This window comes from Dermacentor silvarum, chromosome 8 (genome assembly GCF_013339745.2).
Source record: "Dermacentor silvarum isolate Dsil-2018 chromosome 8, BIME_Dsil_1.4, whole genome shotgun sequence".
Lineage (NCBI taxonomy): Eukaryota > Metazoa > Arthropoda > Arachnida > Ixodida > Ixodidae > Dermacentor > Dermacentor silvarum.
The window spans coordinates 173065529-173089417 of record NC_051161.1 but is presented as its reverse complement, the minus strand read 5'-3'; the positions used below and the strand labels follow the sequence as shown (position 1 = coordinate 173089417).

Here is a 23889-nt window from a genome sequence, read left to right as displayed (position 1 = left end):
CAGCAGGCAATAGCTACTGAAGGCCAAGCAAATTGATCCGTTTTGTCGCGGAGTGAGCGACGGTCTCAGGGAGACGAAGCGCCGAGACGCTGCTGGTAGTGCGGCGGGCGCAGGGGGGTCGGAACCAGCGTGTGTCGCTGGGGCCCCCGCGGATTTATATTTGCTGGATCGTGATGGGCTCCTGCTGAAATACATAGCCATCGATGATGACTCTGTGGACCCGCTTAAGGTGGTTATCCCCAAAAGTCTGAGAAGCGCACTGTTGCGAGGTTCTCATGAGGTTCTCTGCGAGGTTCTCATGGCCAGTGTTTTGAGTGGATCTAAAGCTTTTGCGAAACTAATCCAAACTGTGACCTGGCCTGGCATAAAGCGTGACATTTTTCGCTATTGCCGTTTCTGCCATGTCTGTCAAATGGTGAAATCAAGGGGTGGCAAGCCGCCCGGGCTGATGAAACCAATCGACAGTGAGCGTCCGTGGCAAGTGGCCACCTGCGATCTTATGGGGCCTTCCCCCAGGAGTAAGCAGGGGTTCACACATCTGATGGTAGTCGTTGATCATTTTTCTAAATGGGTGGAACTGTTTCCGCTTCGTAAAGTGACAGCGCAAGCGGTGCTGGAAAGGCGACAGGAAGTGTTTTGTCGGTTCGGCTTTCCGAAAAGACTGTTTACGGACAATGCGTCCTATTTCACCGCTCGGTTGTCTGGTGCTACGTGCCGTTCCCTGGGAATTAATCACTGCACCACTTTGCCCTACCATCCCCAGTTCAATTTCACGGGGAGGCTCAATAGAACTCTCAAACCAATGTTAGCGGCCTTTGCCGAACGTCAAAAGAATTGGACAGACCACTTGAGTGAGCTCGCGTTCGCAGTCCGAACCTCCGAGATTCGCTCAACTGGTTTCCTCCCGCCTTTCTCAATTTTGGAAAGGAGTTGGGTAAATATGGTGACCAGTGTCATGCAATGCCAGCTCGGGGATGAGGAAGCACCGGCAGACTGTTCTGCTTACGCTTCAGCACTTCGGGACAGGCTTTGTCGGGCTCTCTGTAGAGCAAGGCAGAGTTTCGCGTCAGCCAGGGCCCAGCAGAAGGCTCAATACGACCGGAAGCATCGTCATCTTTCATTTAAGGTAGGTGATCTTGTCCTGAAGCGCAACCACGCTCTTAGCGATGCGACCAAGGGGTTCTCAGCCTCGCTCGCACCTAAGTGGCTTGGTCCGTACCGAGTAGAGAAAGTTTGGTCTCCGCTCGCGTATTTGCTGAAGGATTCCCCTTCGGGGAAACTCAGCCGTGCCCACACCGCCGACCTGAAGGCCTTTGCGTCACGGTCCGACGAGCTCGCGCCAGTGCACAGTGGCATTGCGCGCAAGCAACGGGGCACACCCGGGGCAACGGACCGCATTCGGACCACGCACCGGTACAATATGAGGAAGCGGTCACCTGTGTGATTTTGCGCCGGACGACGGACGTTTCCGCAACCGAAGGCCCTCAGTAAAATGCGTAGCCTCAGTGGGCTAGCTTCTTTACGTCCAGTGCACGAAAAGAAGCTGGACCCAGCCCAGCTTATTGCAAGTGTTGTTTATGTAGCGTTTTAACAGCGTTCATTTTTTTCCCTCGAGTACGCATGCTGAGTGTAATTATAATTTTTTTTGAAAGTGTGTTTCCTTTTTCGCGTGTACAGCTTGGATAGTTTAATTCATTACATGTTTTTTTCTTGTACGTAGACGTTGAAGATTTTGTTTCCTTGTTCTTTTCTTTTTCCTTTTTTTTTTTTTGCCGAGAAGGGGGATAGTGATGCGCGGTCGTCAGGTGTGAGGGTCGTCAGGTGTGACACTCGACGGTGTGAGGGGGGCGAAGGATGATTTGCGCCTTTTATGGCGCGGCGCGTTGTGGACGACGATGAGCATTACGGTGTTTAGGAGTGTTGCGCAGCCGTGGAGAAAACCGCAAGGAGTGCGTGCGTGCGTGCGTGCGTGTGTGTGTGCGCGCGCGTGCGTGGTGCTGCTCTTCGAAGCAACCAGAAGTCGCACCAACTGCTGCATCGGATCGTCGTGGACCCTGAAGGTGGAAGGGGTCACTGACCCTCTGACGTCAGACCGAGAGCCCAGCTCTCTGCAGTCGCCGCCGCCGTACAAACGCCTTGCAGCCACGGTTGTGGCTGCCCCTTTCATCTTGGCTCCGGCGGCGAGGCCAGCTGACCCGGCAGTGTCCCGCCCCCATCCGGCTGGAGTTCGGGACGGAGGAGGCGGCGGTGGCACTCGCCGCAACAATACCCAATTACTCTGTCATAGTAAGTGACTCAAGAACCGCCATATACAACTTTGGAGCGGGTAGGGTTTGCAGGACAGCCCTAGCCATCCTATCCCATAATCCGATATCCCAACTTCCGAGTTTATTCTGGACACCTGCTCACGCAGGCCCAATCGGCAATGAAATGGCCCACGTAAGTGCTCGAGCTTGCACGAACCGAGCGCAGGCTAGGCTAGGGGACGGTTCAGACGCCAATAATCTACCTCCAGCATTAACCTCCAAAGACAAGTTACTTTCATACCACGACATTTGCGGGCATTACCGCCTAGGTCGCCGAACCCTCCCACCTTTAATGTGTCGGTCCTCAGGCATACACCAGGTGCTATGGCGTAGACTGCAGACTGGCACTTTTCTATGCCCTGCCTTACGCCACAAAAGTTACCCTGGAATATACTCTACCTCAGCCTGCAAATTTTGTCCCGCTAGCAGAGCGGACCTAAACCACATTATGTGGCAATGCAAGAACCACTCCTCACCTTTGTACAGTTTTAAGTAGTCGGGAGCTGTGGGAGGCTTCCATGCGCAGCCATAACCCCGAACTTCAGGAAGCTATCCTGAGGTGGGCTGAGGTGGTAGAGGCAGCCTACCGCGAGTATGACAACCTCTCTCGCTTTCTTCTCGCAGCCCCTTTCCCTTTAAGATGGAAATAAAGTTGTTTCTCTCTCTCTCTCTCTCTCTCGGGACCGCCACCACCACGAAAGCAACAACTCGATCTACCAGCGGTGAGCCCGTTGCTCTTATCAAGACTGCCCTCGAAACTCCTACGTCTTCGGCCACCATCCCTAGACACCGAACCTTACGCGCCGTGTCCCCTTCGCACCTTGGACACTGTACCGCGCCAGCGGCCGACTATTTTTGTTAATATTTCTTCCCCTCTCGCGGCGTTTATTTTTTTTAATATAGAGCGTAGCATTCTAATTTTTTATTTACCACGTTCCTTGTATATTATTGTTATTATAGTGCATGAAAGTGTTTTGTGTATGTCGGACCGCGGTGTTTTAAGAGTGCTTGCTGGGCTGAGCTTAGCATTTAGCTTGTGCATGAAAGAGTAGAGAAAGTGCATAAGCCCCTACTAGCTGTTTCACCAGGCTGACAGGGGGGCATTTAAGGAGAGGAGGATGTGGGTTTTGAGGGAGGAGTCGGCGCCATTGCGCGGGCTTCACCTGTTCTGCCGTCCCTCGCCTTTTTCCCTGTCCGTGGCCTAACCGGTTCTCGCGGTGGCGCTGCCCTCGCGATGGGTGCGGTGAGGGCGGGGCGCTGACGTCACTACGCAGCCGAGTCGGCTGCTAGCGGCGGAGCGTGGGGCCAGGCCCCGGAAACTCGCGAGTTCACCAAATGGCCACAGAGGGCGAAAAAATCGCTGCTAACAAAACAAGCATAGTACATCCCCTCGAAAATATGCCTAAGTGAGTTCAGTAGCTCTCGCTAGAGGCGCCGTAATAAGCGCAATTTTAACCTACAAACTTTCTCCCGCGCTCATCGAAGCGTTTTTATTACTTGACATAGAGTACAAAATTATTATTCTTAATTAGAGATTGTACTGTTGAGTACCAACTGTTTATTTTTTGCCATTATAAACGCAAAATAACATTCATCATCACCGATCTCCCACGTGACCTCTGGGCTGGATTTAAAATTTTTACCGGTATTTTTCGCGAACACGGCAAGCACGGATTCATTGGTTCGTACACTTATGCTGGTTGCTTATTTTGTGCTAAAACCAGTTTATCGCGCTTCGACACCTCGCGTTATTTAACTTGGGGTGAAGTGACGGGTTTCCGAGAAATGTAAGCCCGAAAGCTAGGTTTCGGTCGTGAGCCATGCGGAAGAAGTCTGCATCGAAACGGGAGCCGGATTCTGCTGCGACTGAGGACGGCAATACCGGTAAGTCGTTTAACATCGTTGCTTCTTGCATCGTTATGTAATATTCGTCTCGTTAACTTACAGGCAGAGACAAGTTAACGAACTAGATCCTGCATTATATAGGGCAGTCAGGACCCTCCGTTGCTGTTTCCGAAATGATGTTTAGTTGCGCGGTCATCGTTATGCAAACAATGACGAAAAAAAGACAGCGATATCGGAACGCCCATCACATTTTTCATCTCGTTGTATCCGTGGCCGTAGGTGACTGAGTAGCCCTATCATATATATATATATATATATATATTGTCACCTGTAGTAGTGGGCATAGGGCAAGCGCAGAGGCGCAAGAAGAAAGAAGTGCGCGTGCTAACCGCCCCGCTCGATAGCTGCCTCTCGCTGCCGTTTTCGCCAGAGCCCCAGCCGCTCCCAATAAACGTCGTCAGCCCCTTTTGAAGACCCGTGGCAAAGTGGTGGAGGTGCTGGGTATTTATCACTCATGCCACAGACTCCTCCTGGGAGCAGAAGCACCAGCCCTGTGTTGGTCCATACTCCCTCCATCGGACCAGCCGCAGGATCCGGGGACTGCCCCCTGAAGACACCATAGTGCTTCAGACTACCTCAACCGGTATGGAACGTGCAATGACGAACCGGTATACACTTCAGACCCGCTGGCGCCGAAGTCGTTCCATGGCGACATCTTCGAAGACGTCGAAGACTGGATGACCGACTTCGAGCGCGTCGCCGAATACAACGAATGGGACGACGCGACTAAACGTAGGAATGTCTACTTTTGCCTCGAGGACGGCGCGCGTACATGGCTTCAAAACCGTGAGGACCAACTGACGTCGTGGCGCGAGTTCCGCCGTCATCTACTGGACACTTACGCCAGTCCTGATCGCCGCGAACGAGCCGAATGAGCAATTCAGGTCCGCGTCCAGCTTCCCAACGAAAGCGTTACCGCGTTCGTTGAAGATATGACGCGCCTCTTCAGACGAGCAGACCCTGGAATGACCGAGGACAAGAAGTTGCGTCACCTGATGCGAGGGGAAGGAGTAGCTCTTCGCTGGTCTGGTGCGCAATCCTCCGCAGACTGTCGCCGAATTTCTATCCCAGGCGGTCAGTATGGAGAAGACGCTTCAGCAGCGCTCTAACTTTACGAGCGGCAAGTGAACGCGACTACGGACATGTCCACGGCCATCGGAAGCCACATGACAACCTTCGAGACCTCATCCGCTCCGGTCCACCGTTCCTTTTTCTAACACCGCGCCTGCACCTTCAGTACACCACCGTGCGACCTACGCAGAAGTCTTGCGACAGCCTGCTTCGTCCCCGCCGCTGTTTGTTCAAGCCGCTCATCCAGTTGCACTCCCACCAGCCCAACCGGTGCCATACATCGTGGAACGACGCACGCCTCCACCGTTTCCCCATGCCGCTTCTCCGGTTGTGCTTCCGCAAGAGCGACCAGTGCATTACGCCGATGATCGACGCATGCCCCCTCGGAAGTCAGAGGTTTGGCGCACTCCGGATCGCCGTCTTCTGTGTTTCCACTGTGGTGAGGCAGATCATTTGTACCCAGTGCCCATACCGACGCCTCGGGTTGCGGGGCTTTTCTGCCTATTCGCCGCCACCCCGACTGGGCCAACGACCTCGGGACATTGAGGATTATCTGGCTCAGCAACGCATGCCACCGCCTACCGGGCGGCAGTCACGCTCGCCGTCGCCAAGGCGATTTTCACCATCGCCCCAGCGGTATTCGAGCGGACGGTCGCCAAGTCCCCGCCGGGAAAACTAACTACAGCGACCTTTGGGGGCGAGGCCGCTGGCAGTCGACGCGCTGAAGACCTCCGATCGACGCGAGTAAACAAGGGTACCGGTACGCCATCAACTGAACGGAATGACCGGCTTTCGCTCGACATACCGGTGGTGATCGACGGTTACGCGGTTAGCGCTTTAGTGGACACCGGAGCGGACTATTCTATATTAAGCGGGAAGATGGCGACGTTTCTTAAGAAAGTAATTACACCTTGGCATGGCTCGCAGATTCGTACGGCTGGCGGTCACGTCGTTACTCCACTGGGAACCTGCACGACAAGAGTTCGGATTCGAGGATCGACATTCGTGGCGAGTTGCCTTGTCCTACGCGAATGCTCCCGCGACGTCATTCTCGGAGTTGACTTCCTGCAGGAATACGGCGCTGTTATTGACTTACGGGGCGGTGTAGTCACCTTCTCAGCCGACCAAGCAATCGACGCAAACGACGACAATCGACGTGATGACGCGCTACGTGTTTCCGCCGAAAGTGTTACGCTTCCTCCACGAGCCAGTGCTCTAGTCGACGTGATGTGCGGTGGAATGCGCGAAGGTGGAGTGGTCGCAGAAAGTACTTAGCGCATCTACTGAGACAAGGTGTTTGTGCGGCCAGGAGTGTGCTACAGCTTCGTGATGGCCGATCTAAGTTGCTAGTCACCAACTTTAGTAATGAGCATCGACACCTCTTCCGCGGTACTTCGATAGCGTTTGCCGAAGAAGAGGAACACGTAGCTGAATGTTTTGCCCCTGAACCAGTGAGGCTGGCTGACAAGTCACTGGGCACCGTCGACATTAATCCCGAGTTATCTAACGACAAACAGGCAGCACTGCACGAGCTCTTGCTTGAATTCAGGGCATGCTTCGCAAGCTCGTCTAAGGCACGCCAGACTTCGGTTACAAGGCACCGGATCATCACATGCGACGACGCACGCCCGATACACCAGCAGCCTTACCGCGTGTCGGCAAAGGAACGCGCGGCGATTCGTACGCAAGTACAAGAGATGCTGAAGATGGCGTGATCGAACCTTCCAACAGCTCATGGTCGTCTCCGGTCGTTCTTGTCAAAAAGAAAGACGGAACGCTACGCTTTTGCGTCGACTACCGGAAGCTCAACAACGTAACTAAAAAGGACGTGTACCCACTGCCATGTATCGACGACTCGTTAGATAGACTGCGGCGTGCCCAGTACTTTCGTCACTCGATTTGAAAAGTGGATACTGGCAGATCGAGGTAGATGAACGAGACCGCGAGAAAACTGCCTTTGTGACTCCCGACGGCCTTTACGAATTTCGAGTGCTCCCTTTCGGTTTGTGTTCAGCCCCAGCAACTTTCCAGCGCATGATGGATACTGTCCTCGCTGGATTGAAGTGGCAGACTTGCCTTGTGTCTTGACGACGTAGTTGTCTTTTCTGAAACATTTGAGCAACATCTTCATCGCCTGCGGCATGTGCTAGAAGCGCTCCGATCGGCTGACCTCACGCTTAAACCAGAGAAGTGCCACTTCGGTTATGAAGAGCTCAAGTTTCTCGGACACGTCGTCAGCGCCAAAGGAGTTCGACCCGATCCCGACAAGCTTGCCGCTGTAGCCTTTTCCTCTTCCTGCCGACAAGAAGGCCGTCCGACGCTTCCTGGGCTTGTGCGCGTATTATCGCCGCTTCATCGACAACTTCTCGAAGATTGCGGAACCCCTGACTCGCCTTACCAGGGATGACACGCCATTTGCCTGGACGAATGAGCAACAAGCGGCCTTCGCTGAACTACGCCAACGCATGCAGTCAGCACCCGTCCTGGCACATTTCGACGAAGAGGCTGACACCGAGGTGCATACTGACGCCAGCAACATCGGCCTTGGCGCAGTACTCGTCCAACGTCAAGACGGCATTGAACGAGTAATAGCCTATGCTAGCCGCTCGCTGTCCCGTGCCGAGGCGAACTACACTACTACAGAAAAAGAGTGTCTCGCGGTCGTCTGGGCGATCACGAAGTTTCGCCCTTATCTCTACGGCCGTCCCTTCAAAGTGGTGACAGACCACCATGCTCTATGTTGGTTGGCGAACATACGCGATCCTTCAGGACGGCTGGCACGGTGGAGCTTGCGGCTACAGGAGTTCGACGTCACCATAGTTTATAAGTCTGGCCGCAAGCATGAAGACGCCGACACGTTGTCGCGTGCTCCCGCCGAATCTTCCAGTCGACAGTCAGAGGACGACCGGCTTCCTGGGCGCCCTTACTACGTCGGACTTGGTCAAATCGCAGCGTGACGACGCTGAAATTCGACCTCTCATCGACCACTTAGAGGGCCGTGATACAACTATACCACGCCATCTACGTCGCGTCTTGACGTCCTTCTGTCTACGAGACAATGTGCTGTACAAGAAGAACGCCCGCCCGAATGATCGAGCCTACCTCCTAGTAGTTCCCAAAGACTTGCGGGACGATATTCTTTTCGCTTGCCACGACGAGCCTACATCTGGCCACCTCGGCTCCTCACGAACGCTTGCTAGAGTGCGCGAGATGTATTACTGGCCCGGACTTTCAGCAAGCGTCAAGCAGTATGTGAAAGGCTGCCGTGAATGTCAGCGACGAAAGTCACCACCCCTGAAGCCCGCCGGGTTATTGCAACCCATTGAACCACCTCATAAGCCATTCGACCAAGTCGGCTTGGACATTCTTGGGCCTTTTCCTCTGTCAACCGACGGCAACAAGTGGGTGATTGTCGCCACTGACTATTTAACCCGCTATGCCGAGACAGAGGCGCTCCCACGAGCCACGGCTTCTGAGGTAGCGCAGTTCTTCATGTGTCACATTGTATTGCGCCATGGTGCCCAGTCACTGTTATCACAGATAGAGGAACGGCGTTCACGGCACAGCTCACGGACGAAATTTTTCAACTAAGCAACACCAGGCATCGAAAGACGACCGCTTACCATCCGCAGTCCAACGGCCTTACGGAGCGATTAAACAAGACCATCACAGACATGATCTCTATGTACATCGACGTCCAGCACAAAACATGGGATCGTGTCCTGCCTTATGTGACCTTCGCGTATAATACCGCCGTACAAGAAACAACGCGCTTCACACCATTTCGCCTTGTCTACGGCCGCGAAGTACAGACGATGCTGGACGCTATGCTTCCGTGCCACGACGCCGAGAACCTAACTACTGACGCCGAAGAATTTGCTCAGCGCGCTGAGGAGGCTCGCCAGCCCGCGCGGCTGCACATCGGTGAGCAGCAACACGCAGATGCACGGCGCTATAACATCCGTCACCGGCAAGTGCGCTACAGTCCCGGCGACCAAGTGTTGGTGTGGACCCCTGTTCGCCGCCGTGGCCTTTGTGAAAAGTTGCTCAGCCGGTATTTTGGTCCGTACAAAGTGCTGCGCCGCATTAGTGACGTGAACTATGAATCGTTCCTGACAGTGCGGCGCAAACACGGCGCCGACAACCACCTAGTTCTGACGTAGTTCACGTCGTACGCATGAAGCCTTACGTTGCGCGTTAGTGATTTTACGCGCCCATTTGCACCTAATGCACTTACCTCTTCGTTTCTAGAGAGGTATAGAATTGTTTCTAGCTACGCTGCTGTAGCTCTCGCTGTGTTCTGTGCGCGAGCATCTTCATTGAGCGTGTGTTGTTGTTTTTTTTGTGTTTTTTTTCCTTTCCCACACCACTTCTTGAGCATCGAGCCGATGCTCTTTCCGAGGAAGGGGGAAATGTCACCTGTAGTAGTGGGCATAGGGCAAGCGCAGAGGCACAAGAAGAAAGAAGTGCGCGTGCTAACCGCCCCGCTCGATAGCTGCCTCTCGCTGCCGTTTTCGCCAGAGCCCCAGCCGCTCCCAATAAACGTCGTCAGCCCCTTTTGAAGACCCGTGGCAATATATATATATATATATATATATATATATATATATATATATATCAGGCGCGTAGCCAGGGGGGGGTGATGGGGCTTCAGCCCCCCCCGAAATTTTTTCGTGCTGGCATGCACCGCCGACCAAAACTACCACCGACGCCGGTAATCATTCTGGATTTTGTGTACAATGTCCTTTTCACGCTCGAAAAGACATTTCGGCACGAGCATTGCGAACTCGGGCTGGATTTCGAGACAACGCCCTTGCAACTGGAGTCACGTAACGCAAGGAGCCCCATCCGAGCACAACTTTCAACGGCTTTTCGATAGCGAGCGGGCGCGTTGCGGCATCTCGCAGTGGCCGCGGAATATACGGAGCGCATGGATTTCAATTACGAAATTTTATGGGTATACAGTTCTCATAAACTTTTGACGCGAAAGGGGCGCTGAAATTTCCAAAGGCATGCTTTAAAAGATTTTCATTCTAGAACTTTATGGGGTTAATGTTCTGATAACCTTGGGCCAACATGCGCGCACTGGAACGCTCGTGTCCAAGCCGTTGTATAATGGAAGCGCGCGCTCGCAATCTCCCACACACGAAAATACTAAATATCACCGTGACTGTCAGCTAGCAGCTGATAATTTTCCCAAACATTTTCAGGAAGCGTGCCCAATGTGATTGATCAGCTGGACCAGGGCAGGCAAAGTAAAATATGAGAAAACAGAAGAAAGTGAACGGCCTATATTGAGGATTTTTTTTTTTTTGCGGGCGACAAGGTCTGGCTCTCCGTGGCCACAGGGACAGGGGCCCTATGGATTTAAGCAATGCCCCTGCTGAAAATGCAGGAATTTTCAGAGTACTTCTTCGCATGCAAGCTGATTGTGGAGATACATATCTGAAGAACCATTTGGAAAATTGCCCCAGTATTGCCTCGTATTTAAGCCCAGACGCACAAAACCAAATTATAGAACTTTATGGTGACATCATCAAAGAAAGCTTAGATTCAAAAGCAGGCTACTTCTCCATACTTCCTGACGAAACGACGGACGACATCGCTGGAATCGAACAGCCTACTGTTTCTGCAAGGTACCTAAACAAGTGTGCCAACGACATCAATGGAGTGTTTTAGGTTTTAGCATCAGAATGGATGCCCATCTCTCACTGCGACAGCAGGTTCTATGTAAATGTGTAAATACTGCTGCAGCTTCTAGTCACCCTTCCAGTGATCACTGCCAGCGCAGAGAGAATATTTTTTTAACAAGAGTTTCCTAAAAAACTACTTGCGCTCTACAATGTCTGTGGAACGCATGGTTAGGCTGGCGCTTCTATACACCCACAGAGACGTCGGCATCAACGTGACCGCTTCGCTCAACTTTCCCACCGAGAGAAGTTTGTCCTTAAGATAGCGAAGCAGCAAAAATCAATGCAAGTAAAAAGCACTGTTTCTTCTGGTCCATAAGTTCTTAATTATGAAAACGTATGACCGCTCATTAGCTATTAAAACCGCAGAAATTTTGGCCGTTTATTCTAGCAGTTAGCATCATGATCAAAATTATCACGCGAATACAAAAATTACGTAGATACCAATAACCAATTTTGACCGACCTTGCTCATTGAAAGCCCGGCCCACGCGGCGTTCGCCAAAAACACTCGGATATTGGGTAGTTCAACTTACCGCATCATCTGTGGGCTTCGTTTGTCCTTTTCTTTTCTTTCCTTTTTCAGCTGCTGCTGCTTTTTTTTCTTTTTTGAAACGAAGGAATAACCCTCCTTTGATTTGGGTGCAGAATAATTGTTGCGTTGTGCAGGCAGTTAAATTACACATTTCGTCGTACTGATTAACGCATTTTCCTCTATTATATTCCCCAATGGCCTGCCAGCGACGAAAAACCGCTGCTGCCCAAGTGCATATCACGATTTCGCGATCATATTATGTTCTTGCCAGGATCATCTGTCTTTCTGTGCTCAAAGTTTACTATCTGTGACTGAGCAACATGTTTATTAGTCGTATTTGACACATTATATACACTGACGTTTTGCTTAAATACGTATATTTATTGGAGACTCATACGTATTTTTAAATATCTTACTGCGAGGTTTTGGTACACAAGCTGAACTTTGTTTCCAGCGACTCTTTTATGCCCTTTAGCGAGTTGTATCTTCGCATTTCTATATATACTTTGCAGAACTCCCACTTTTTATTTGTCTCACTGTTGCGAGTATAGCTCGGTGTAATTACAATACACGACGAATTACAGCTCCTCCTGCGCATCAATTGCAACGAGGGATAGCGTCATTGAGGTTTCTTCCTGGCCGTGCATATGTAGAAAAATGTAAACAGGTTCTTGAACGACAAAGAGTCATCAAAATGTTGTCCTCAACTTATTCATTTCATGGCCTTTACTTTTCCATATAAGCTGCATGCACTGCTTTGCTGGTTTCGAACTGATATTGACCGTTTTCCGCGACGATCCCGTGGGCGCTGCCATATTTGATCACGTGACGCGTCCATTGCTTGCCTCAACTGCCTCCATTGCCTCCTTGTTTACAATGGAAGTGTATGACGCCCGGCGCGGCTCATAACACCTCTGTTTTCTGATATCGTAGACGGTGACTAGGTGGACACACACGAAGCTTTGCTCACAGCTTCAGAGAATGCAAAGCGCTTTCGGAGCTGATTGACTATGTCCAAACGGCGCAGGCAGTTTATATGGTGCTTCTTCTAAAAGCGGGGCTAAATATGCATTCCAAGCTTTGTGATATGAATTCAGTCAGGATTAATTAGTGTGCTCTTTGTTCTTTATTCGGCAATATTTTGAAGCAGTGGCTTGTCGGTTTCTGACTCAGTGAAGTTCCTCGATGCGGCCACTATATGATTATTTCTGCCTAATCGCTCGCGGGTGTGCTCAGTTCCGAATCTGATAGATTTGTTCTTGCTGCGCAAAAGGCTTGAAACGTAGCTGTTTTGTACATTGTAATACCTTGTAGCAAATATATATTACAGCTAGTAACTTGCTTACTCTTGTGGACCGTCACGAAACATTCAGCTTCGACCATTGGTGCGCCATAGGTGTAGTCCGTCATTTATTGTGTGTATACAGTGCGCATATATTCAAGTGTGCGTCCATTCACTTATTCTTGATACGTCGGCGATAGAGTGGGCGTAAGTTTTCCTGCCATTTGGACAGATGTGTATAGATAACGTGCGCGAAACTTACTATGACAGGAAGCGGCGCTAGTCCCTTTGTCATTGTTTAACGAGTGGTACTCACTGTTGCCGACGTTCTAGGGATGAAGCCCTTTCTTTGAAGGTTAGCGATACAAGGCTGGCGGATGAGCAAATTTCTGTATCCTCTAGGAAAGCCGTACATCACGAAGTGCCGGTAACACGTTCGGACAGTTGCAGCAGCGGTCCGCGAACTTCGCCACACAGATTCATTCTATTCCTTAACATGCCAGTCACTATTTTTGCAGCCAACTACTGCACACGTCTTCAATCCACATTATTCAATCTAGCATGATTGGAGCACAGTGTGTTAGCGAAAACTCAGTTGCATTTCCGACAGCTGATCGCACAGAAGCAAGGTAGAATCGGCAATGGTTTCGTATTCGTGCGCGGTCGCTGAGGAGAGGTATGGCGCGCCGCCGTGAGCGCCATCTCGTTTCTCTAAAACAAACTGCTCCGCGAAAAGGGTCATAGTTCTAAAGTTCATGTGATGTTTTCTTTACTTATTATTTAGAAAAAAACACACGGAAGCATTGATATCAGTTATTTCTGCCACAATTTTTGGGGCATACGATATTCTGTTATGAAAACATACATATTTTAATGGATAGTGCATAACGTTCAATAATTCGTTTGCAGCATCTAATATACAATGAAATTGGCAATGCAGTTATTATTCATGCATTTGATCCCTCGACAAATTCTATAAGGAGGAGGCCGCGCTGCAAGCTGAGCCCCCCCCCCCCCCCGAACAAAATTTCTGGCTACGCCACTGATATATATATTATATTGTACTGAAGAAGAACGAGCAGTATGCACTGCCTTCAAGAAAGACGACGACGACGAGTGGTCGAAGCCGTGGCCTGTGTTGCCTGCGCTGTGTAACCTCTCGTTGCAGTGCTCTACGCTCTAATTAATTACCATAGAGTGCCTCTCTACATTTGGTGGAGGTGCGGGGCCCTTTACCGACCTGGAACTCGGCCAGCCGGACGCTCCCTCCCGTCTCTGCCATGCCTGAGGACGCCGAACAGCCCGATCCTCCCCAGGCTTCGCCTGTTGTCTGCTCCGGTGCCCTACGCCACCGCGATCCTCCTGTCTTCAGTGGCGCCGACGATCATGACGTCGAGGATTGGCTCTCCTCATACGCCCGCGTAAGTGCGCACAACAAATGGGACGACAAGGATAAGCTGACTAACGTCAACTTCTATCTTTCTGGAGTCGCTCATCTCTGGTTCCGGAATCATGAATCCGACCTTACCACCTGGACTGCTTTTACTAACTATTTCAAAGAGGTCTTCGGTCGCCCTGCTGTGCGAAAGCTTCGTGCGGAACAACGCTTGCGTGGTTGCGCTCAGCAAAAGGGTGAAAACTTCACCAGCTACATTGAAGATGTCGTTGACCTTTGTCGGCGCATCAACCCCACTATGCCAGAAAGTGAAAAGATAAAGAATGTCATGAAAGGCATCGACGATGATGCCTTCCAGATGCTCTTGGCGAAAAATCTCGAACGGTGACGAGGTGATCACCCTGTGCCAGAGGTATCGACGAGCTCCGCAACAACGCCTCTCTACGCGCCGAGCTGTCCGCCGCGGACGACACGGCTTTCGGCCCTCAACGGACAGTTTCAATGCTGCTCCCGCCCACTCCTCGTTCCTCGACCTAAGTCAAACAATTTCGTTCGAGAGGAAGTCGCGCGTCAACTGTCACTTTGCCCTGCTACCAAGGTGTCTGAGTCCTCCTTGTCTCCGGAACTACGTCCGGTATACACGAAACCGAAAGTAGCGCGGTTCCGCTCACGTACGCTGCCGTCGTTCGCCAGTCCAAGACCTCCGCCTGCAGTTTCCAGCACTACACGCCCGCACAGCGGCTTCTACGCGTTCGCCCTTCTGCAGCTGCGAACTACCTGCCAGAAGCGACTTCTGCGCGCCTCCGCAGCCCATACGTCCGGCTCAAGCATTGTGCACCCCAGCCTGGGCCCCTGTTCACAATCCGTGGCGTATCCCAGGACAAACGGCCGATCTGCTACGCGTGTGGCTTTGCTGGCCACGTGGCACGATTTTGCCGCCTGGCGGGGTTGTACCCTCCCGATACTGCGAGACCCCAAGGGAATACACCTGACTCTCAGCCCCGCTATGTTCCACCTGTCGCACTTCGCTTCCTCGTCTCCTGCTCCTCGAAGTTTCACCACTCGTCGGTCTCCCTCTCCCCGTCGACGTTCCCTGTCCCCCCTTGTCCGCCGCCCCCCCGCTGTGGAGGAAAACTAAAAGGCGCAGTTCCGGAGGCAAGAACTGCGATCTCATCGAATGCTCAAGCCCTCGCTTATCCCCTGCGAACGTCCATTGAAGTTTATGCGGAACGGTAACGCTATTCACGCGCTTGTCGACAACGGTGCCGCGGTTGTCAGTGATTGCCGACCCGCTTCGCCGTACGCTCCGAAAGGTCGCGACGCCGTTTTCGCTATTTCGCTACGTACAGCAAGCGCTGAGCCAATTGAGCCTGTAGGAACATTGCACCGTCCGTGTCGCCATACAAGACAGTTTATATCACATTGAGTTTGTTGTTCTTCCCCGACTGCTCTCCTGCCATCATTCTAGGATGGGACTTCCTTCTCTTCTCATGCGCAGTTATTGATTGTGCCCGTGCAGAACTTGCGCTGACTCCATTTTGCGGAAGTCTTTCTGAAGATTTGCCTCTTTCTTCTGCTAGAGTGTTCGTCGCCGCCGACACCGATATCCCTGCTTTTTCTTCCGCCCTTGTGCCCGTTTCCTGTGCTTCTTTCTACGATTCTACAGTTTCTCTTCACGCCTCGAAACTTGCTGCCGCCGTCATCCCTCTTGTCTCCCTTCGCATCCTTCCCATTCGCCAGAGCTCCAGCGCACTTCTACGTTACGAATCCGTTTTCGTTCCATCAAGCCTACGACAGGCGAGTGCCTCGGGTCTGCTGACGAATTCGAGCCGAACTTTCTCTACGATGTGCCTGATGACTCGACTCCTCTTCAGGTTGACGCCATGGCTCTTCCTGTCTCTACGTCTGAGCCAGGCATGTGACAGAACGTTTGCTCGGTGTATTGATCCGCAGCTCACTCCCGAGTCAGCGCGCGCAGATCGTCGACCTCCTTACCGATTTCGCACTTTTGACCACCAACAACAATGTTTAGGGCGTACAGCTACAGTCGTTCATCACATCGACACCGGTAGCCATGCCCCACTACGACAGCGTCCATACCGTGTGTCCGCGACGGAGCGCCGTGTCATCGACGAGCACGTAGCGACATGCTTCAACGCGGCGTGATACAGCCTTCCCACAGTCCTTGGGCCTCTCCAGTAGTGCTGGTGAAAAAGATGGGACAATTCGTTTTTGTGTGGACTATCGACGCCTGAACAAAATAACGCGGAAAGATGTCTATCCTCTCCCCCGTATCGACGACGCACTAGACTGCCTCCAAGGCGCTGAATTCTTTTCGTCCTTAGACTTACGATCTGGTTACTGGCAAGTCCCGGTGGCTGAGTCAGATCGCCCGAAAACGGCATTCGTTACGCCTGACGGCTTATATGAATTTACCGTGATGCCCTTGGCCTGTGCAATGCGCCTGCCACATTTGAAAGAATGATGGATAACATCATCCGCGGCCTCAAATGGCAGACATGCCTTTGTTACCTCGATGACATTGTCATCTTTTCCCCGGACTTTTCTTCTCACCTGCTCCGACTCGAACGCGTTCTCACTTGCCTCGCCGATGCTGGACTCCAGCTCAACATCAAGAAGTGCCGCTTCGCCGCCCGACAGCTAGTCATCCTTGGCCACGTTGTTTTCGAAAGATGGTGTGCTTCCAGATCCTACCAAACTCCAAGCAGTCGCCGAATTCGCACGACCAAAGACCACCAAAGAACTCCGCAGCTTCATCGGATTGTGCTCATACTTTCGCCGTTTCATCCGCAACTTCGCCACCATAATAGCGCCTTTGACGCAGCTTCTCGCGGGTAACCACGACCTCTCGGCCTGGTCGCCACTTGGCGATGCCGCATTCACGACGCTGCGTCGTCTTCTAACCTCACCCCCGATTCTCCGTCATTTCGACCCCAGCGCACCGACAGAAATTCACACGGATGCTAGTAGTGTCGGCATTGGCGCTGTTCTTGCGCAACGAAAGACTGGCTTCGATGAATACGTCGTTGCTTACGCCAGCCGCGCTCTGACGAAAGCGGAAGCCAACTATTCCGTTACAGAAAAAGAATGCTTGGCTATCATTTGGGCCATAACTAAATTCCGCCCTTACCTCTACGGCCGCCCATTCGACGTAATAACTGACCATCATGCCCTCTGCTGGCTGTCATCCTTAAAAGACCCTTCAGGTCGACTCGCTCGATGGGCGCTCCGCCTCCAAGAGTACGACATTCGAGTGCTGTACCGCTCTGGCCGTAAACATACGGACGCGGATGCCCTGTCCCGCTCCCCTATGCCAGGCCAGCCCAATTATTCGAAGGTACCGATATGCGAGTCCTCCCTCACCGCCACGGACATGCTTTCGGAGCAGCAGAAGGATCGATGGATTGTCTCTATGCTGGCTTTTCTGTCCAACCCATCAGCGCCTTCTTCTGACCGTACACTGCGTCGCCAAGCACACCACTTCGCTGTTCGTGACGGACTCCTTTACCGCCGTAACTACCTCTCGGACGGCCGCAATGGTTACTCGTGGTCCCACGGCATCTACGTTCGGACATATGTGCAGCGTTTCACGATGACCCGCAATGCGCGCATGCAGGAGTACTAAAACGTACGCGCGCCTGCGACTCCGTTATTACTGGCGCGGAATGTACCGATTCGTCCGCCGCATCTGCGCGTGATGTTGCATGGTTCCTTCTGCGTAACATCATACTTCGCCATGGAGCCCCCAGAGAATTGCTCAGCGACAGAGGCCGTGTGTTTCTCTCTGAGGTTATAGAAGCCCTACTCAAGGAATGCCACGTAATTCACCGCACCACTACTGCATACCACCCGCAGACTAATGGTATGACTGAGCGCTTTAACCGCACTCTTGGCGACATGTTATCCATGTACGTCGCATCTGACCAGACCAATTGGGACCGCGTTCTACCCTTCGTGACGTATGCTTACAACACCGCCACACAGACCACTACGGGATTTTCCCCGTTCTTTCTTCTTTACGGACGCGAGCCTTCCTGCACAATGGATACCATCCTCCCGTATCGCCCTGACACAACGGAGTCTACTGCCCTGTCCGAAGCTGCTGCACACGCGGAAGAGTGCCGACCGCTCGCCCGCACATTTACTACGGAAGACCAGCAGCGACAGAAGCACCATTGGGATACTTCCGCCTCTCCTGCACCCTATGCTCCTGACTCACTAGTCTGGCTTTGGGTTCCCGCCACCAGCCCTGGACTTTCAGCGAAACTCGTTTCCCAGTACCAGGGTCCGTACCGTGTGGTCAGTCAAACGTCTCCTGTGAACTACATGATAGAACCCCTTGAGCCACCTTCGGATAAGCGCCGCCGAGGGCGCGAAATCGTGCACGTTCAGCGGCTAAAGCCTTATTTCGACCCCCCTGTGCTCTCCTGCCCGTAGGTCGCCGGGACGGCTCCTTTTCTCCGGGGAGATAATTGTACTGAAGAAGAACGAGCAGTATGCACTGCTTCAAGAAAGACGACGACGACGAGTTGGTCGAAGCCGTGTGCCTGTGTTGCCTGCGCTGTGTAACCTCTCGTTGCAGTGCTCTACGCTCTAATTAATTACACTAGAGTGCCTTTCTACATTATATATATATATATATATATATATATATATATATAGATATATATATATATATATTCGATTCCGCCGGCAACTGCTTTCGTCCACAAAGCCGGATAACCCTTTGGTAAATTGAAGTGAAAGTACTGAATTTAATGTATTAAAGAGTTGCACGCATGATAATTTACCCATATTTCGTACTTGTTGGTTCCAAGTGTTCTTGCTGTTCCGTTTGGTTTACCTTGGGGCATTTCTTTTTGCAGTAATAAAGGGGTACATCATGTTCGTGCAGAAAAGGAATGCAGCGGTTCTAATAGCTTCATGTTTGTCTTGCATTTGCTTGTGGAACCAGCAGCGTGATAAGTTCTGGTGTATAAATGAGCGCACAAATGCTCTCATTTGTGAACCTAATAATACTTAAGCTGTTGACACGCATTGTAGTTAGGCAGGTAGCAATATTCATTTAATTAACATGTTGTTTAAGCACCCTAGAACAAAGTGTACAGTTTCATGTGTTCTGCAGTCTAAAACCATTACAATATATATGTCACACCTGCTTGCATTTCATATTGCAAAATTGTGCTTTTTCAATTTCTGATGCAATCAAAATTTCTGTTCCAGACATGCAGTAAAGAGGATGGCACCAGTGTAAAGCAGCACTCCATACACCAAAGACAAGCTACTTCCTGCTACAACAAGGCCATTGTGTGGACTTTGGCTGTTACTACAAGGTAAACAACACCAAGTTCAGAAATAAATATGCTTGATATACTGTATTGGCTCACTAGTCTTGAGATACATGTCATTTGTTTGTAGCAGATGATATGAATGTCTTTCCACATTTACGGTTCAGCATAATTGGTTCAAACATAAAAGAAAGCCCTACATGAGTTTGGCTAATCTGTGCTGTATCTCATGTGTTACTGTTCTGCCCCAACAGAATCTGCACCAAGCACACCATGGTCCTCATCACAGGAGCCCCCATCTACCCTGACAGGAAGGGGCTGGAGCCGAATTTACAAGGATTTTACACCACAAACAAAGAAGCGGATGCAGAAGTATTTGGATGAGATATCAAGTCTACGGAGGACTGTGTCAAGACTGAAAAGAGCCTCAGCCATCATTCCACCGGCACGGATATTGGCCGAGTCATCCAGGTACCTCAACAAAGACTTTCTAGAAATTCTTCATGTTGAGATGCACCTGCAACCATTCAACAAGCACGGACGACGCTGGCCAAAAGAGTTCCATCAGTTTGCCCTTCCTTAATCAGCTTCCTGGTCATGTCAAATTCCATTTATGCCGAGTATACATTTTTTTTTCTATAAATGCAAGCTTTTCATTCCCCACTCTTGCTAGGGATAATTCTTCTTCCTCATCCAAACATTAAGGTCAACTGATTCTGTGCTCATACTTAATACCATTCACTGTAGCAATATTTCTTAGTGTATGCTGCCATGTACAATTCCTCTCCAGAAATAGCCGATGCAGCATCGGCATGCGTCTTGCATTAAACGTTGCCCCGTGTGCTATGTAGCATTTGACTTTTCTTAATGTTTTTGGCCTTCAGTGCTTGTAGAGCCAAGTGGCTTCTTTCATGAGCACAAGCTTTCTGATTGCCATATTTAATTCCTAGTCTCATTCAGCATTGCTCTTCTTGCTCAATAGCCTGGGTGTAGCCCTGCTTGTCTAGCCTTGCCTGGGTGTAGCCTTGCCTTGTTCGATATCCTTCAGTGTACCTTGTGCTAGACTGAAGTGATTGATTACAGAGTCTGGTTTCGCTGCTGTCCCACTTGGTCGTGGTCGCCGTGTTACGTTTCTCAAATGTGGGGACCTGGTAAGTTGCATTGGGAAGCAGTCTCTCGAGGTAAGCACCTGCTCCTGCAGTCCACACAGCAACATAGACTCCCAATTTACACGCATCGTGATTAGTGCTCCCCGTTCTGTCCTTTCCTGCTGTAGCCATGTGCAAATTTTGCTTGTGGCCTTCGTCAGCTGCAATTTGGCATGAACATAGACCAGAATACGTGCTTACATGATCTGAGGTGTATGTTGATAGCCACCTAGGTGGAATGGCCCGCAAAAGTGGCTGCCGAAGGTGATGCCCACGAAACCGACTTGTCCATAGTGAGACAAATTGGGGCACCAATTGTGAGCCATACATTAGCGGCCCTCCAAAGAAAAGAAACGTGCCGGCTGGAAAGGAGTTAATGCTAAAATGCTGGGTAGTCCATGTTGCTGTGTTGACTGGGGCAGTAGATGCCTGCATCACCTGATTGCTTCGCAATGCAAGTTGCTAATATTCAATGGTGACTGTCGGTGCAAATAGGTGGGACACGCCGCCCAATCTGTTCGCGCTGCTTGTTGTCGCTCATTACCAGACCACCATGTGTGTTGGAGGCAAGCGCTATGCCTGTAGTCGGACAGCTGAATGTGCCGTAAGTGACCCATGTACGTTAATGCTCACTGTTGCCATATGGATCTTCACCAATGTATAATGCATTGTGTGGACCTTACGCGGCCATTGATTGCAGTCTCATTTCACTGTTATCTGACTTGGTTATGGTTGCTGTGTTACGTTTCTCGGACGTGGCGGCCTGGTCAGCTGCATTGGGAAGCAGTCTCTCGTGGTGAGCATTCGCTCCTGCAGTCCGCACAATGACATAGACTTCCAATTTACATGCTTTGTGATTGGTGCTCCCCGTTCTGTCCTTTCCTGCTGCAGCCATGGGCAAATTATGCATGTGGCCTTTCTCGGCCACGATTTGGCGTGACCATCATTTAGAAAAGTATAGACGTAGGCCAGTTGGTGATTCATGATTTGGGAAGTTACCGCAAACAACACACGAGACAAAGAAAGAGACAACACGAAGCGGTACTGACAACTGTTTATTTAATGAAGCGAACGCCAAGCTTATATAGATCAGACACACGTGTGCACCCAAAAAGCAACGAGAAAACCAATAACAACACAGAGAGACCTTCAAGAGGGGTGCGATACAAATGCTAAGATACACGCTGATAGACTAGTGAGGCATTTAACACGTGTGTGTCACGTGGAAAGAAACAAAAGTGCTTTCTGAGTAACAGCAGATTATCGGCAGAAAAAATGGCCAGCTGAAAAGAGAGGTTGTAGAGGCAATAGCCATGCGACCCTTTAAGGATGGTGATTGCGTTAGTTTTCAGTCAGTTGCTGTTACCCAGAAGGAACTTTTTTTTATTTTTCTACGTGATACACACGTGTTAGGTGCGTCGGTAGTCTACAAATGCTTATCCTAGCATTTGTATCGCAACCCTGTTGAAAGTCGCTCTGTGTTTTTATTGGATTTCTCGTTGCTTTTCGGGTGCACACGTGTGTGTTCTATATAAGCTCGGCGTTCGTTTCATTAAATAGTTGTCAGTACAGCTTCGTGTTATCTCTTTCTTCGTCTCGTGTGTTTTTTGCGGCAATCCTAGACCAGCATACATGCTTACATGGTCCGATGCGTGTGAAGTTGAAAGGCCCGCAAAAAAGGCTGCCGAAGGTGATGCCCGCGAAACCGACCATGTCCATATTGAAAGATAGAGGGGCACCGAGTGTGACCTACACATTCGCGGCCCCCGAAATAACAAAAAAAAAAGAAACGTGCAGGTTCGAACGGAGGTAACTTTAAATCTCCGGGTAGTCCATGTCGCTGTGTTGGCTGCGGCAGCAGATGCCTGCGTCACCCGATTGCTTCGCAATAAAAGTTGCTCATGTTCAACGGCGACTGTCGGTGCAAACACTGTCCAGTCTGCTTGCACTGCTGGTCGTCGCTCGTTACCACACCGCCATGAGCGACGACGAAAGTGAGCCGTTTACGAGCTCGCGTTAATGATTCCAGCGCATCTCGACATGCAATTTTTATTTCTGCTCTTGTACGAGAAGGTGCACTGCTTGTCTTCTGCCAATAAAGTCGCACGTTCCGTTCACTCACTTGTGGCTTGTTTTTTATGGGCGTCAGTAGAGGCTCTTTGGTCTCCTGGCAATTTGAACGCGAAAACTACGCGACAGCCAAGGCAATGAGGCGTGCCGCAACGCCAACCGGGCGAGCGCGGCGCGTATACCAACGTACGCGACCGGCAAAAAGCGGCCATATTGAATTTTGCTCAAAAAAAAAAAACTACATTTCCGCTTCCTGTTTGAGCAGCGCCATCTGTCTTATGCCTAAGTAAGTTCCATGCGCTGCCGCTTCTTATTTTCGTACCACTGTGGAAGCTACAGTTTCCCTTCTCTAAAGTTGGTTCTTTATTCTATGATGGGGCTCTTTTCTTCTCCGGAGACCAACGCTAGAGTGACCTAGAATATGGGAGAGTGTCCAAAGCGCCGGCTCCGGCGAGGGCCTTTTTCTGTGAACTGCCGCGCCGCGCCGCTGCTGCTCCGCACTCGTGAGAGCTTCACTCTCACGAGTGAAGCCGACGGGAGCGGACGTGTCGAGTCGAGGTGCCATTTCAGCGCAGCAGGAGCAGCGTGCCAAAGAGATAAGTTTTGTTATTTTATATTTCACTTTTTGGTTTTTTTAGGAGGGTTAGCTTAGCCAAGCAATCTTTATAAATTATTTTAAGGCTTTCTCACTTTCTTGGTCTTCTCGCTTAGATAAAAGTAGGTAAAGAAAATTTTTTTTCCCCACATCTACGCCTTGTTAGTACGAGATGATGGTTGGTACTAGGGGGAACCCACGCGTGCGTTGTTCTGAGTGCGAGCGTTCCTACGCGCTGGAAGAAACGCGGTTTAAGTCAGCACGCGAAGCGAATGGTGCAGATTTTATCTGTAGGATGTGTGTGCTAGGGTCGTGGCTAGACCGCCTAGAGCAAGACAAAGATAAGTTAGCTAAGCGGGTTGGAAAGCTAGAAAAGGAACTTGAAATCGAGCAGAAGCAGAGGAAGGAGGCAGAAGAAAAGCTAGCTAACTCAGAAATCCAGCTGAGCGCCACCATTCTGCAAAGCAATGATGAACGCATCGAGGCGAGCACCGCGAACGGAGCTGGCTCCGATGCGAGTGCAGAGACAGCCGAACTCGCCACGCCGGGAAGCAGTGGCGGAAACGTCAGTGATAATCACGAA

At 50.9% G+C, this 23889-nt stretch overlaps 1 protein-coding gene and 1 long non-coding RNA gene across 2 annotated transcripts in view; one reads left to right on the top strand and one right to left on the bottom strand.

Annotated features, from left to right (window-relative positions):
* The window catches only part of LOC119462586 (protein 5NUC), a 581486-nt gene that overhangs the window by 371518 nt on the left and 186079 nt on the right, over positions 1 to 23889 (bottom strand). The window lies entirely within an intron of this gene.
* Positions 4139 to 20131, top strand: LOC125947618 (uncharacterized). The gene is made up of 3 exons (XR_007468446.1): positions 4139 to 4190; positions 19429 to 19538; positions 19748 to 20131. It is a non-coding gene; the product is annotated as an uncharacterized LOC125947618 (long non-coding RNA).